Source organism: Spinacia oleracea, chromosome 4 (assembly GCF_020520425.1).
Source record: "Spinacia oleracea cultivar Varoflay chromosome 4, BTI_SOV_V1, whole genome shotgun sequence".
NCBI classification, from domain to species: Eukaryota; Viridiplantae; Streptophyta; class Magnoliopsida; order Caryophyllales; family Amaranthaceae; genus Spinacia; species Spinacia oleracea.
This window is the reverse complement of record NC_079490.1, coordinates 44,873,593-44,886,625: the sequence shown is the minus strand read 5'-3', so window position 1 is coordinate 44,886,625 and position 13,033 is coordinate 44,873,593.

Sequence of the window (13,033 nt, the reverse complement as noted above, 5' to 3'; positions counted from 1 at the left end):
AAAGAACGATGTGAGTAGTTTTCTTTTTTTTAAAGGATTGGTTTTCCGTTTTTCCAAAAAAGAGCGATGTGAGTAGTTTTCCTTTTTTCCAAAAATTAAAGGATTGGTTTTCCGTTTTTCCAAAAAAGAACGATGTGTTGGATTTTCCTTCGTTTTACGTCCTATAAAAACAAGGGGGTTTTCTCGTTTAGCTAACCCTGAAAATGAGAATCTTTAAAAAACATTTTACCTTGTGATTGGGCTTCGCCAGGCCCGATTACACTTTATAGCTTTGATTTTGAAAACATCTGTAGCTACTTCCAATGACAAAGTGAGGGAGTTTCTACGCATCTTTAGATACTTCCAATGTCAAAGTGAGGGAGTTTCTATACTATCCGTTGATAAATCCCAATGACACGTGAGGGATATGTCGACACTTCAAGTGATGACCCTTAAGTCAAATGTTATCACTCGGGGGCTCGTGAGACCCTCGCAAAACAGGTCACCATGGCTTGTGTGACGCACTCCGTCTAATACTTTGACCATCGTCTTACTCCAAGACTCAGTCAAAGTGGGGGCTAACTGTAGAAACCTACTTTTGTCCCCATTCCCGAAAGGGAAGGTTCGATGATGAGAACATAAATCTCCACTTGGCAACGCATCTCCTATAAAATAACGAATCTCAATCACCCTTTTCATTTCGACCAAGACTGCTATTTATAGAAACCTACTAAAAATAGTAACTGCCATAATAGGTAGTTGTTAAAAGTGGCAAGTCATAAAAGATAGAAACCTGTCAGAATTAGGTGTTGCACTCCAACATAAATCCTAAAAGAGATAGAATTTGCAAGTGGAATCCTATTCCTAGTATAATTCGGAAATAAGAGTTATGTATTAATTAAAATCCTAACGAACCTAGAGTTCGTAACGGGCCCAGACGCATTCCGTCACAAAATTAATACGCACTAAAAGACTCGGATAAGTCTCAAACACTCTGGATTCTATGAGTCCAAATCTGACAAAGAACTCGGCCCAAACATCATTTTCAACGCCCAGCCCTGGGCGCTGAAATTGCCTGGATCCCATTTTCAACGCCCAGAGCTGGGCGCCGAAATCTTTAACGCCCAGCCCTGGGCGCTAAAATTACCTGGGACGTGTTCTTTCCTAATTCTTCGTGGATTAGAGCTCTAAAATTCTATCTTTCCACAAACTCTTTTCTATAAATATAGCCCCAAATTCGACGTGACACACACAATTCATATTCTGAGTATTGACTCCAACCCCTAAGCCTAAGCCTCACGCTGCGAAATTGATCACGCGTTCTGTCGCAATCGATCCAAAAATCGAACAGAACGTATCATGTCCCGTAACTTGAGATTCGTTAAATAAAAGGAGAAATAGCAAAGCCAAAGTGGTTAGTTTTCTGAGAACCGTGACGCACCTCTCAAGGGTGCGTCGTAATGTGTCCCTTTTCCATGATTTAATATCTTTCCTCGCCCTTTTATGAACTGTTAAACTAATTGAATCTGATTGTTCTATCACGCCTAATAAAGATAATATTTTTGGGAAATTGGATTATCATGCTAGGTCCCTTAAAACAATCTAAATCAGATAATCGCGATCGATCTAGTATTATATGTTGCATATTGTTAAAATCAACTTAGATTAGTTTAATAGTTAACGCATGTCCCTTCAATTATTTATGCTGAGCTAGTAAGGATATCCTGCCTCTGGAGTTATCGAAGAGCGAGTACTCCTCTCGGTAGTTACAGTCCCCCGAACCCTCAATCTCTACCTTGCGGGTGTATGTTGAGAGATCCCCACACCAGGGATCACAAGGGAACCTATGGTCGTCGTGGTCAAACATAATTGCACTCCCTTTATGTCACGATAACCGGGTTTTGTCAGTTTTTCTCATTGTCGTTAAAAACTGAATGGCGACTCCTATATTACTAGTCAATTGGGTGTAAACTCACAGGAAATCCAATTACACTTGATTTGACAAAAAGAAACGTCACACCCACGAGGGACGAGGTCACGCATTAGCCTCATGCTTTTTCGACCCCCTCACAGCAGCCCAGATATATGATAAATCCAAGTCTTTCGCTAATACCATTGATGTAATCAACACATGGAATGATAAGCAAGTGTTTTCAGATAAAGATGACGATGATGATTATATGCCAGACTATGAGGATGAAGATGGATTGGGTTATGAGAATGTAAGAATCAATAAGAAGGTCAGTATTTTGTAAATTTAACAATGTAGGTCCATTTGTTAGGAGCCTATACTTCCTTATTTTCAGCTTTATATTGGGTGCGTAATCTCTTTGCATATGTACATGATTTCTTTGTTAACAATATAGTCCAATCTATACCTTCTTTTGCAGGTTGTTCCTGTGATTTTTGAAAATAACGGAGGGACACCAATACCTTCTGTACAACTGCCCCATTTTAGTGAGATTAAAAGGATTACACGCCAGGTCTGTGGGTGGGTTAACTGATGATTAAACTACTTCAGACTTGATAAATCAGTGATGAAACTTTATCGGCAAATATTTGCAGGTCTCCAGAGCAAAGTCTAGTTCTATGGCTACATTTCTCAAGCATAGTACAAAACAACATGCAGAAAATCACCTCGCAGAGCAACCTCCAGGAAGACACCCTCCAGAACTGGAACTTCCGGAAAAGCGACCTCCGGAACTGGAACTTCCAGAAAGGCAACCATTTGAAAAGAACTTTCAAAAAGTTGAAGGTCATAATGCAGTTAATTCAATGAGCAAGGTTCAACAAAGAAGTCTGCAACACATAAATAATCAACCTGAAAAACATTCTCTGAAGTCACAAAAGAAGCAACAACAGAAGGCATTTTGTCGTCCAGGGTCATTATCTGCATTTCGTGAGTTTCAAAAAAAACAATCCGAAAATATGATTCAGGAAAATGAAATAGAAAGTACTTTCTCCCATAAAGTGGCATATGAATGTGAGAATACATCCACTAGTGCAAATGAACAAGGGCTTGAAATTGAACCACAACTTAGACATGATGAAAATGTCGTAATGGATGGTAGGAGTGAAGCTTTAAGTGAAAAGGATTCTCTAGCAATTACAACTGAAATCCCAAAGGAAGGTATGATTCAATATTTTTTATAATTATCTATGTCGTGATTATAATACTCTCTTACAACTTTGTCCTTTATAGCTCCTACTATGAAGAAGCGCCGTGGTCCGACAAAATTGGTGAAGGTACATGCTCGTACAATGGACGAACGTCCTTACCTTATTCTGAATAAGTGTGGGCAGCCAGTAGGACCTACTGATGAAATTGTTGAAGAATTTACTCGATTTTTGGGAACCGTGGCAAAAGATTCTGAGCTAGCTCCACTTCATTTTGTTAATTGGCCAAGTCTTCCCACACATGATAAAATATGGGATTATGTTCAGGTGTTTTTTCTATCACTCAAACAAATCCATTTTTCCTTGTTAAGTAGTTGGCCTGAAATTCTGCCTACTTAAGCATATACTTTTCTGGTTTAGGAGAAATACTTGGTGCCTGAAGAAGGAAGAAAGTGGGTAATGGAAACTGTTAACTATGCCTGGCGTATCCATAAATGTAGAATGAAACAGAAATACTATTATGCATTTGATACTGATGAAGAAAGACTGGAAAAGCCTCCGGAGACGATGCCAAAAACTCATTTTGAAGATCTCTTGAATTATTGGAATTTAACGACGACTAAGGTACTGTAAGGTTTTTTTTTCCTTCTATTTTTTTTTTTTGGTAAGTATGTCAGGACTGAACAATTTTCTCTAAAGACTAGAGTATCTTCTTTGCCACTTAAGAAACTACTCTGTTTCTTGCAACTGTAGATATGCTATTATTATATCAATACATTTTCCTGTGCAAAATTCACTCACTAATGTTATGAGCTATCATTACATAACTTGTGCTTTTTAATTTATAGTCTTTGTTCAGTTGCATATTTTCTTGCATATAACATGAGATCAATGCTTCTTTTCTTTTTCAATTTCATAGGAAGAAAGTGAGACCAATAAAAGGAATCGTCAAATGCTCGAGGACATGCACACAATGGGTCCAAAATCATATGCCTTGTTACGTCATAAATTGGCAAGCATTTTTGTAACTCTTTTTTCCTTGAAATCATAAGTTGGCAATTATATTATAGGTGTAATATGTTCTTTACTTCTACGTTGACATTGTCGAATTTATTGAACTTTATAAGCACCTAATATATATCAATTTTTTAAATACCAACAAGAGGACCCGAATAAGCAAGAACCTTCACAGGCAAAGGTGTACAAAGCATCAAGGTCAAGAAATCCTAAGAAGACATACAAAACAAGTTTCAAGAAAACGAAGGATAATATTGTGAGTTTATCTTATTACATCCTTACTTCCTTGAATAGCTAAGATAGGTGTAATATTATATTGCTTAATGATCAGGAACAAATGGAGGCCATAGTGTCTCAAGAAGACGAAGACGGCCCGAACACTGCAGATCCCTACTATGAAGTGATAAAAAAACCTGAACACAATGGACGTGTACGCCTTTTTGGGAAAGCTGTGACCAAGAATTTTTTAAAGGGAAAAGGAAAAAAATCGGGCTACACTATTCCTGGAGAGTTTCTACAAAGCATCCATGCAATGGTTATTGAACAATTGCAAGAAGCTAATCCCGGAATGAATCTCGTATTTCCTGGATCCTCTATTAGATCTGTTCCAAGGGAGTCAAGTGATAGGTCACAAGTTAACGAGGAGCGAACTGGGGAACAATCTTCTGCTGGGACACACCTTTCAAATCAGGTAAAGTACGCTATTCACATTTTAAGTTGATTACAGAATTTTAGACAGTTGAACAATGAGCGACAATATAACATTAACATCTATATTCAATTCTTTGGTTGGCTACTAATTTTCTGGTATAGTGACTACTAGTTTCTGTAATGGTTTGACTTAGATAAATAGGTAGTTAGGATGTATTCTGGCGCTTAAGTTGAGTCATATTTGACCATCTCTTATCTCGATCTGATGATTATAGTAGGGAGCACATATCCCTTAAGCCAACTGCAGCTATGCCTGAGAGTAAAAGGATGTTGAATCTGTTTGACATATTGTGTAATCAAGTACATTGTTAATAAGCAGGCTCTTAGCCAGGAGGTCGATCTACACAGTTCTAATCCCGGTATATCCAAGAGGACTAGAAGAAAGGATCTATGATAACCAAAAATATCCTAGCTTCTAATTTTGGTACAGACACAATATATGAGTAATATGACTAGTCTATACATACCCAACTGCATCATATTATATTCAGTTTAAGTTTTTAATAAATTTGGCTCAAATAGTTATGTTAGATTTATACTTAGGAGACTCCACTACTTATATTCCTACTATATGGCCTAAGCCTATGCTAGCTGGAAAAAATTTAAAATATATATGATTTTGATGTAGTTGTTGCCAAGTTTATTAACAATGCATGTGAGATTTTGATGTGTGCTCATGATTGCTAAGAAACTAATGAAAGGTTTGTGCTTTTTTGTGGCCATTTTTGACATTTATTGGAAAGGTTTGTGTGTTATTGTTTGAGACCTTTGAGTCTTCTCCCTTACTGTCTTTATTATATTAATTTACAAGTTGTTGAAGAACAAATGGATTAAAGATGGAGGAAGTATAACTTTTTGGTTGTGCATGGATCTCACATGCCTTATTAGTTAGCTCTTTTGATGTATATTTTTTATCGTTCCTACGGAAGTTGTGATAGATTATTATCTTTTGGGTAAAGTACTTCATTTTGTATATATTCAGATAATTTCACAATTATATATTTATGGTGTAAATGGAAATTTTCAACAACCTTGATTTGCATTTTCACTTTATTAGCTTGTTGTGATAAAAATTTGTCTAAATGCGGGGTTTAAATTCTATATTATATGTACTAAGAAATACAACAGCCTCTAATATTGGTGTAAACCGTTGCGTTTGTGAAAAATTGTCATTGATGGCACGAATGCAACGGTTCAAGGAAAATGGTAGTAGATGTAAATACTGTTGCATTAGAACTACATAACTGTTGCAATTTGTCTAATGCAACGGGTTTGAAAATATTGTTGTAACCGTTGCAATAGGACAAAAGTACGTTGCAATAGAACCTAATGCAACGGTCAATTATTCTTTCCAAGGAACCGTTGCAATATAGAACGGTGACCGTTGCAATACACCTAAAGCAACGGCCTCAACAGCAACGGTTGGTGAATCGTTGCAATAGGTCTATTGCAACAGTTAAACCCCCTTTTACAACGGTTATCTGGCGTTACATATTCTCGTTTATGTAGTAGTGACCTGAGTGATTTGAGATTACTTGTTTGAGAACTGTTTACTTTGACGTTGTCAACCGTCGCACCATAAAAGGAGGCTATAACGGCAACGCTCAGGTAATCACCTATCAAACGAATTCTAACCTCAAGATCACAAGATTGGGATTGTCCCCCCATAAATCGTGATGAGATGCTGAAAGTTGTAAAAGCTAGGCCACTCGGAGAGCTAGAAACTGTAAAATGCATGGTCGTACTCAGATGAATCATAGGTTATGATTATCTGTTTATTTGATCAGTTGAACTCTGAAACCGAGAAATGCCTTTGGACATAATAAGGATGACAACTCTTACCTTATGTTCATGAGCAAGCATCAAGCGACAAAGGAATTAGGCAATGCACACTTGTCCCTAAGGACAAGTGGGAGACTGAAGGAAATAATTCCCTTGGTCCAAGTATACATTCAATGCTAAGTCTAATAAATGCGGTTCAATATTAATTAATTATGCAAGTTAATAATTCAGTGAGATCAAGTGAGCTGAATGCCTAGCTAGAGGCCGCTTCAGTTCGAGTGGAATTAATAATATTAATCCACAACTTACTCTTGACTGAACCCGTAGGGTCACACAACTAGAACGTGAACGGATCAAGTATTTAAGTAAATTAAATACTCCATTTATGAATATTCGGAATCGACGGATCTCGATTCCAGTGGGAGCTGAAATCGTCAAAAGGCAAAATATGAATACTCCGTAAATGATGATATTGCCGGAAACGGAAATATGGATCATAACGGAAATATAAATATTATCCAAGTCGTAGATGTTGCCGGAAACGGAAACATGGTATGTATCGGAAAATATTATCGGAAATAGAAATATTGCCTGAATCGGAAATATTACCGGAATCGGAAATATTACCAGAATCTGAAATATTAAATATTTGTTCGAATCGGAAATAAATTCCGGAATCGGAAATATTAAATATTGTTCGAATCAGAAATGAATTCCGGAATCGGAAAACAAATCGGAAGCGCGACGTACAAAACGATCGACAAACGAGCTTGCTAGACGCAAGGCCCAACACGAAGCCAGGCCCGCGCCTAGCGAAGCCCGCGCGCACAACAAGCAGTGAGCAGCCCAGCGCGCTGTTAGGTTATGATACATATGACATTACATAGATCATGCGGAAACAACCATTAACCCAGGACAACATATTATTTACACATAATCATATAGCATAATTTAGATGCATACTCTTTGTTGCGTGCCCTCCCTAGCTGCGCCCGAACCGAACAAGAACAAGTCTTTTAGGACTCCAAGTGTCGTCCCTCCGTAGATAGTCCACAGCACGTCCGGATCCGCCTTAAGATTGACCAACTAGAATCGCCCTTAAGGTACTAGAAAATTTCGGCACTTTATGAGCAAGATGTGTGTTTTAATTTTCTCTCAAAAAAACTCACTTTTGAATACTTTGAAACTTATGTATAAATTATGACCCCTAGGCCTTTATTTATAGAGTTATGGAAAAGGAATCGTAATCCTAGTAGGATGCGAATTAATTGGAATTAGAATCCTACATGAATTCTATTTAATTAATTTATCCAATTAGGAATAGAAATTTAATCATACACTGACTCTTGTAGATTCAGGAATCACGCATGAGCACAAACTCACACACACACGGCAGCCACAAGGGCTGCCCATGCGCGTGCGAGCAGCAGCCCGCGTAGCACGGCCCACGCAGCCGTGGCCCTTGGCGCGCGCTGGGCCTGCCTTGCGGTAGGCCTGGGCGCTGCCTTGGCTGGGCTTGTGGCGCGCATGCTTGCTGGGCGATTGGCCCCGGCTTCGTGCTGGGCCTTCGTCCGGCAAGCCTCGTCCGATGCTAATTCGTACGATACGCTTCCGATTAAATTTCCATTTCCGGAATCTATTTCCGATACGAACAATATTTAATATTTCCGATTCCGGAATTAATTTCCGTTTCGAACAAATATTTAATATTTCCGTTTCCGGAATTATTTTCCGATTCCGGCAATATTTCCGATTCTGACAATATTTCCGTTTCCGGAAATATTTCCGATTCTGGTAATATTTCCATTTCCAATAATATTTTCCGACACGTACCATGTTTCCGTTTCCGGCAACATCTACGACTTGGATAATATTCATATTTCCGATACGATCCATATTTCCGTTTCTGGCAATATCATCGTTTCCGGAGTATTCATTTCTTGCCTGTGACGATCTTAGCTCCCACTGAAACCAAGATCCGTCGGTTCCGAATATTCATAGATGGAGTATTTAATGCCATTAAATACTTGATCCGTTTACGTGCTATTTGTGTGACCCTACGGGTTCAGTCAAGAGTAAGCTGTGGATTAATATCATTAATTCCACTTGAACTGAAGCGGCCTCTAGCTAGGCATTCAGCTCACTTGATCTCACTGAATTATTAACTTGTTAATTAATACTGAACCGCATTTATTAGACTTAACATAGAATGCATACTTGGACCAAGGGCATTATTTCCTTCAGTCTCCCACTTGTCCTTAGGGACAAGTGTGCATTTCCTAATTCCTTTGTCGCTCGATGCTTGCTCTTGAACATAAGGTAAGAGTTGTCATCCTTATTATGTCCAGAGGTGTTCCTCGGTTTCAGAGTTCAACTGATCAAATAAACAGATAATCATAGCCTATGATTCATCCGAGCACGGCCATGCATTTCACAGTTTCTAGCTCTCCGAGTGGCCTTGTACAACTTTTAAGCATCTCTTCCCGATTTATGGGAGGACAATCCCAATCTTGCGATCTTGAGATTAGACTTCGTTTGATAGGTGATTACCTGAGCGTTGCCTTTATAGCCTCCTTTTACGGTGCGACGGTTGGTCAACGTCAAAGCAACCAGTTCTCAAACAAGTAATCTCAAATCACTCAGGTATTGAGGATTTAGTGTCTAATAATTTAATGAAATTTACTTATGACAGACTTTCATCTCTTACAGTAAAGTTTCATAGGTCTTGTCCGATACTAGTCTTCCCAAAGTAAGTATCTATGCAAATGATTATGACATTGCCATGTCCACATAGTTCAAGAAACAGAACTACTAGTCATCTTGCATTCTAGTCGTCTAACGTTTTCTATGCGTCCAATTTTATAGAAAACTCCGACTAGGGACCATTTTCAACCTTTGACATTCAAGTTCACTTGATAGACATTTCTTAGTCACAGGACTGGTCCTGACAGTCTATCTTGAATATTTCGTCAAATTTGAAGGGACTCATCATTTAATACTAAACCAAGATTAAATGGAATATGAAAATACATTTCATATATGATAAATGTTCAACCCCAATGTTTTACAACCATGGGCCTCAAACCCATTTTCTAAAACAATTCATGGAATTCAAAGCTATGCTTGATTTCCAGTGCGACAATGTGAGTGTTGCTTCTCACTTGTTGCATAGGTTTAGTTATCATGCTTTGCCAATCTTAACATCCTTTTCATCGAATGTTCTTTGAGATATGATGATAAGATCTTTTCGAGTTTGTTTATTATGTGATCTAGTCTTTCTTACTACATTAGTGGTTCTACGCATTTTGCAATGAAGAACCATTAAGTTAGCAGACGTTTTTCTTGCTTCAAGAGTGGTTCCACGCATTTTTCAATGAAGAACCATCAAGCCAGCAGATAGGTGATCTACCCAAGTTCAGTGAAGAACTTTAAACAACCCTGTTTTATTGCTTCTTAGGCAATAATTACTTTTACTTCAACTGCATAGGTTGCTAGTGATGCTTTGTTTGGATTTACCTATCCAAGCAGTTCATAGATATGTGGAAGACTCTCCAACTATATCTTAGAACATAGAAATTAATATTTTAATTTTCCACGCAACAACTCATGGTCTCCAATCCATGTTGCCATTTCAAAACACGATGCTCTATAGCTCGTCCTTATCAATGGTTAACTCCAAAGGGTCTTGCTTGATCCTTTGCCAGTGTTTATGCGTGTAGCATCAATATTTAGCGTATCTTTATTTCCTTGAATCAAGAACTATTCCTATGTACCTTTTCAAGTACCATAAGTATTCTTGGTCTCAATCTAGTTGATCTTCACTTAGATCAATAGAGATTGGTATATGTTCGTCATGCCTTAAAGTCATACGATACGTTTTTGGCGATCCTCATATTATATCATACATGATAAATTCTTTTGCAGAATAATTCCCAATTGAATTCTATTCATGTAACTTTAGCTCATTCAATTTTAGTAGATACTGAATCCAGCTAAATTCTTTGACATATAATATAGGTTAAGAATCTCATTTAGACTCTTTGATGTTTAACTTAGTAAATGCTTATACATAGTTCAAACATTCTTTACTTAGATTTATTCACATGGGTCGAATATCTCCAATGGAGACTTTCGTGTTTGATTTAGTAAATGCCATTACTTAATCTAAAACAATATTATAAGATCTTTGTAAATAGATCTTAATACCCAATATGTACTAAGTTTCGCCATGGTCCATCATTGATGAATAATTTCAAATCTAAGTCATTAGCATTTGAATGTTATTTCACAATAGAGAGATATGTGTGTGATACACATAGGACCTAATAAGTTTTTATGTACTCCCACTAAACTTCTTATACATCTATAAGAATCATGTACATTTTATGAAACTAAAATACTTATTAGCTTCACTAAAATACAGTTCCAACTCCCAATTGCTTGCTTAAATCTGTACTTAGATTTTATAAGCTAGCTTTCTCTTTCAAGCATTTATTTGGATCCACAAATCCTATGACATACCATGTACATAGTTTATTCCAACATTTGATTGAGGAATACGTTTTGTCATCCAATTGCTATATGTACCAATATGCAATCATTGCTTGAATTATAGACTTGAGCATTACGATTATGCATGAGGTTTCAACACAATTTACACCATGAATTTGCTTGTAACCTTTAGCAACTAATCTAGCTTTGTGTGTGAACACAATTCCATGTTTGATGGTTTTTATCCTTAAAACAAACTTGCAACCAATAGGTGTGAACCCATTCTTGCAAATCAACAAAATTTCAATTTTGTCATCAAAACATTGAGTATGTTTTATGGCCTCTAACCATTTAAAACATTTGAGTCTATATATGGCCTCTAACCATTTTAGGGAATCTAGGTTTCGTCATAGCTTTCTTACAAGTCACAAACTCATTAATCTACATGATAATAGTTTGACTGCAAGTTGTAGGTTTCTTCACTATTTAATAGAAGAATCTCATAGTTTCATTGACCTGATCTCTATGTTTCTTTACTATCTAATAGAAGAATCTCATAGTTTCAGTGACTTGAATTCTATGCCTACTTGGGTATAGAACATCAAACATTAGAATATCAATAGCCACTTGAAAGTCCTTTGAATATTCTGTTCTCTTTGAAGCACTTGTAAAGTCTTCTAAGAGATATCTATTCTTTAAAGCCACTTCTAAAGTCCTTAAAGAATAAGTTCGGATTTTCTGAAGTACTTCGAAAAGCCTCCGGAATGTCCGTTTATGTTTGTTGTTCGCCTCGAAAACTTTCGAGGTCTATTTTCTCCCACTTGTCATTTTGGAAACGAATCTCCAAAAGGACATTATTTCGAGCAAACAAACATTATGTTCTCAAAAATTCGTGGTAGAAACAATACCCTTGTGTCTCATTTGAATAAATCACAATGAAACATATATCTAGACTTGGGCCTTAGTTTGTTGAATAACAAACACTAAGCTCCCACTGAGTTTAGCAACTCTTTAGATATATAATTGAAAAGATATCCTGAAATTACTTTTCAATAGCTTTGACGAATTTGGTTTAGTTTGGTGGTAGTTGAGCATTTTGTTTTAGAAATTATAGGAAAAGTTTTTATGATCCATCATTGATCGAATCAAGTACTAATTGACTTCGATTATTCCAACTAAGATATGCCATATCTTATGGACCTAGATTGTGAAATTACAACACACAATCATTGATGATCATATTTGGTCTCAAGTAATCATCAACATGATCTAACCTAGATCTTTATGATTTCTTGCCAAGTGGATTTTATACTTCTGAATCTTTGAACTAGCCAAACAGATTCAACTTATATCACATTTGAGTAAATAAACCTACATTCACTCAAATCCATGCGAAATAATAAAGTCATAAAATCTTTCTTTAGCTTTGAACTCTATTGTCTAGGCGTTCTAACAATAGTTCACATCTTTTGTTACTTTCAACAAGTAAGACTAGCTTGTCTTAAGTTGATCTAGAAATCAACCAACTTTCAAAAGTCCATTAAAATAGAGTTTTTGAATGTTAACTTGTTGATATGGTCTAAGCAACAATGCCAAAGATTAGTGGAACTCAAATCAAGGGGTTGATTTGAACCTTAGTAAAGTTCTTTAAAGAGTTGTTTGTTTTAATCAAGCATATTGACTCAACCTGTAATTGACCATTTCATTCAAATAAACAAACAAACATTGTTTTTGTTCTTCTGAATGTGAGTCTTTCTGTGTTTGAAGCAGAAATTTAGGTATGTTGATTATGGAATAAAATAGCCATTTAGTTCCAGCCTTTGAAAGGACTTAAAACAAACTAGATGACCCTACAACTAATGTAGCATTTCCATGCTTCATTTCCCACTTGTAGGTCATTAGTGTATCCTAGCTTCATTTGTTTGAGTTATTACCG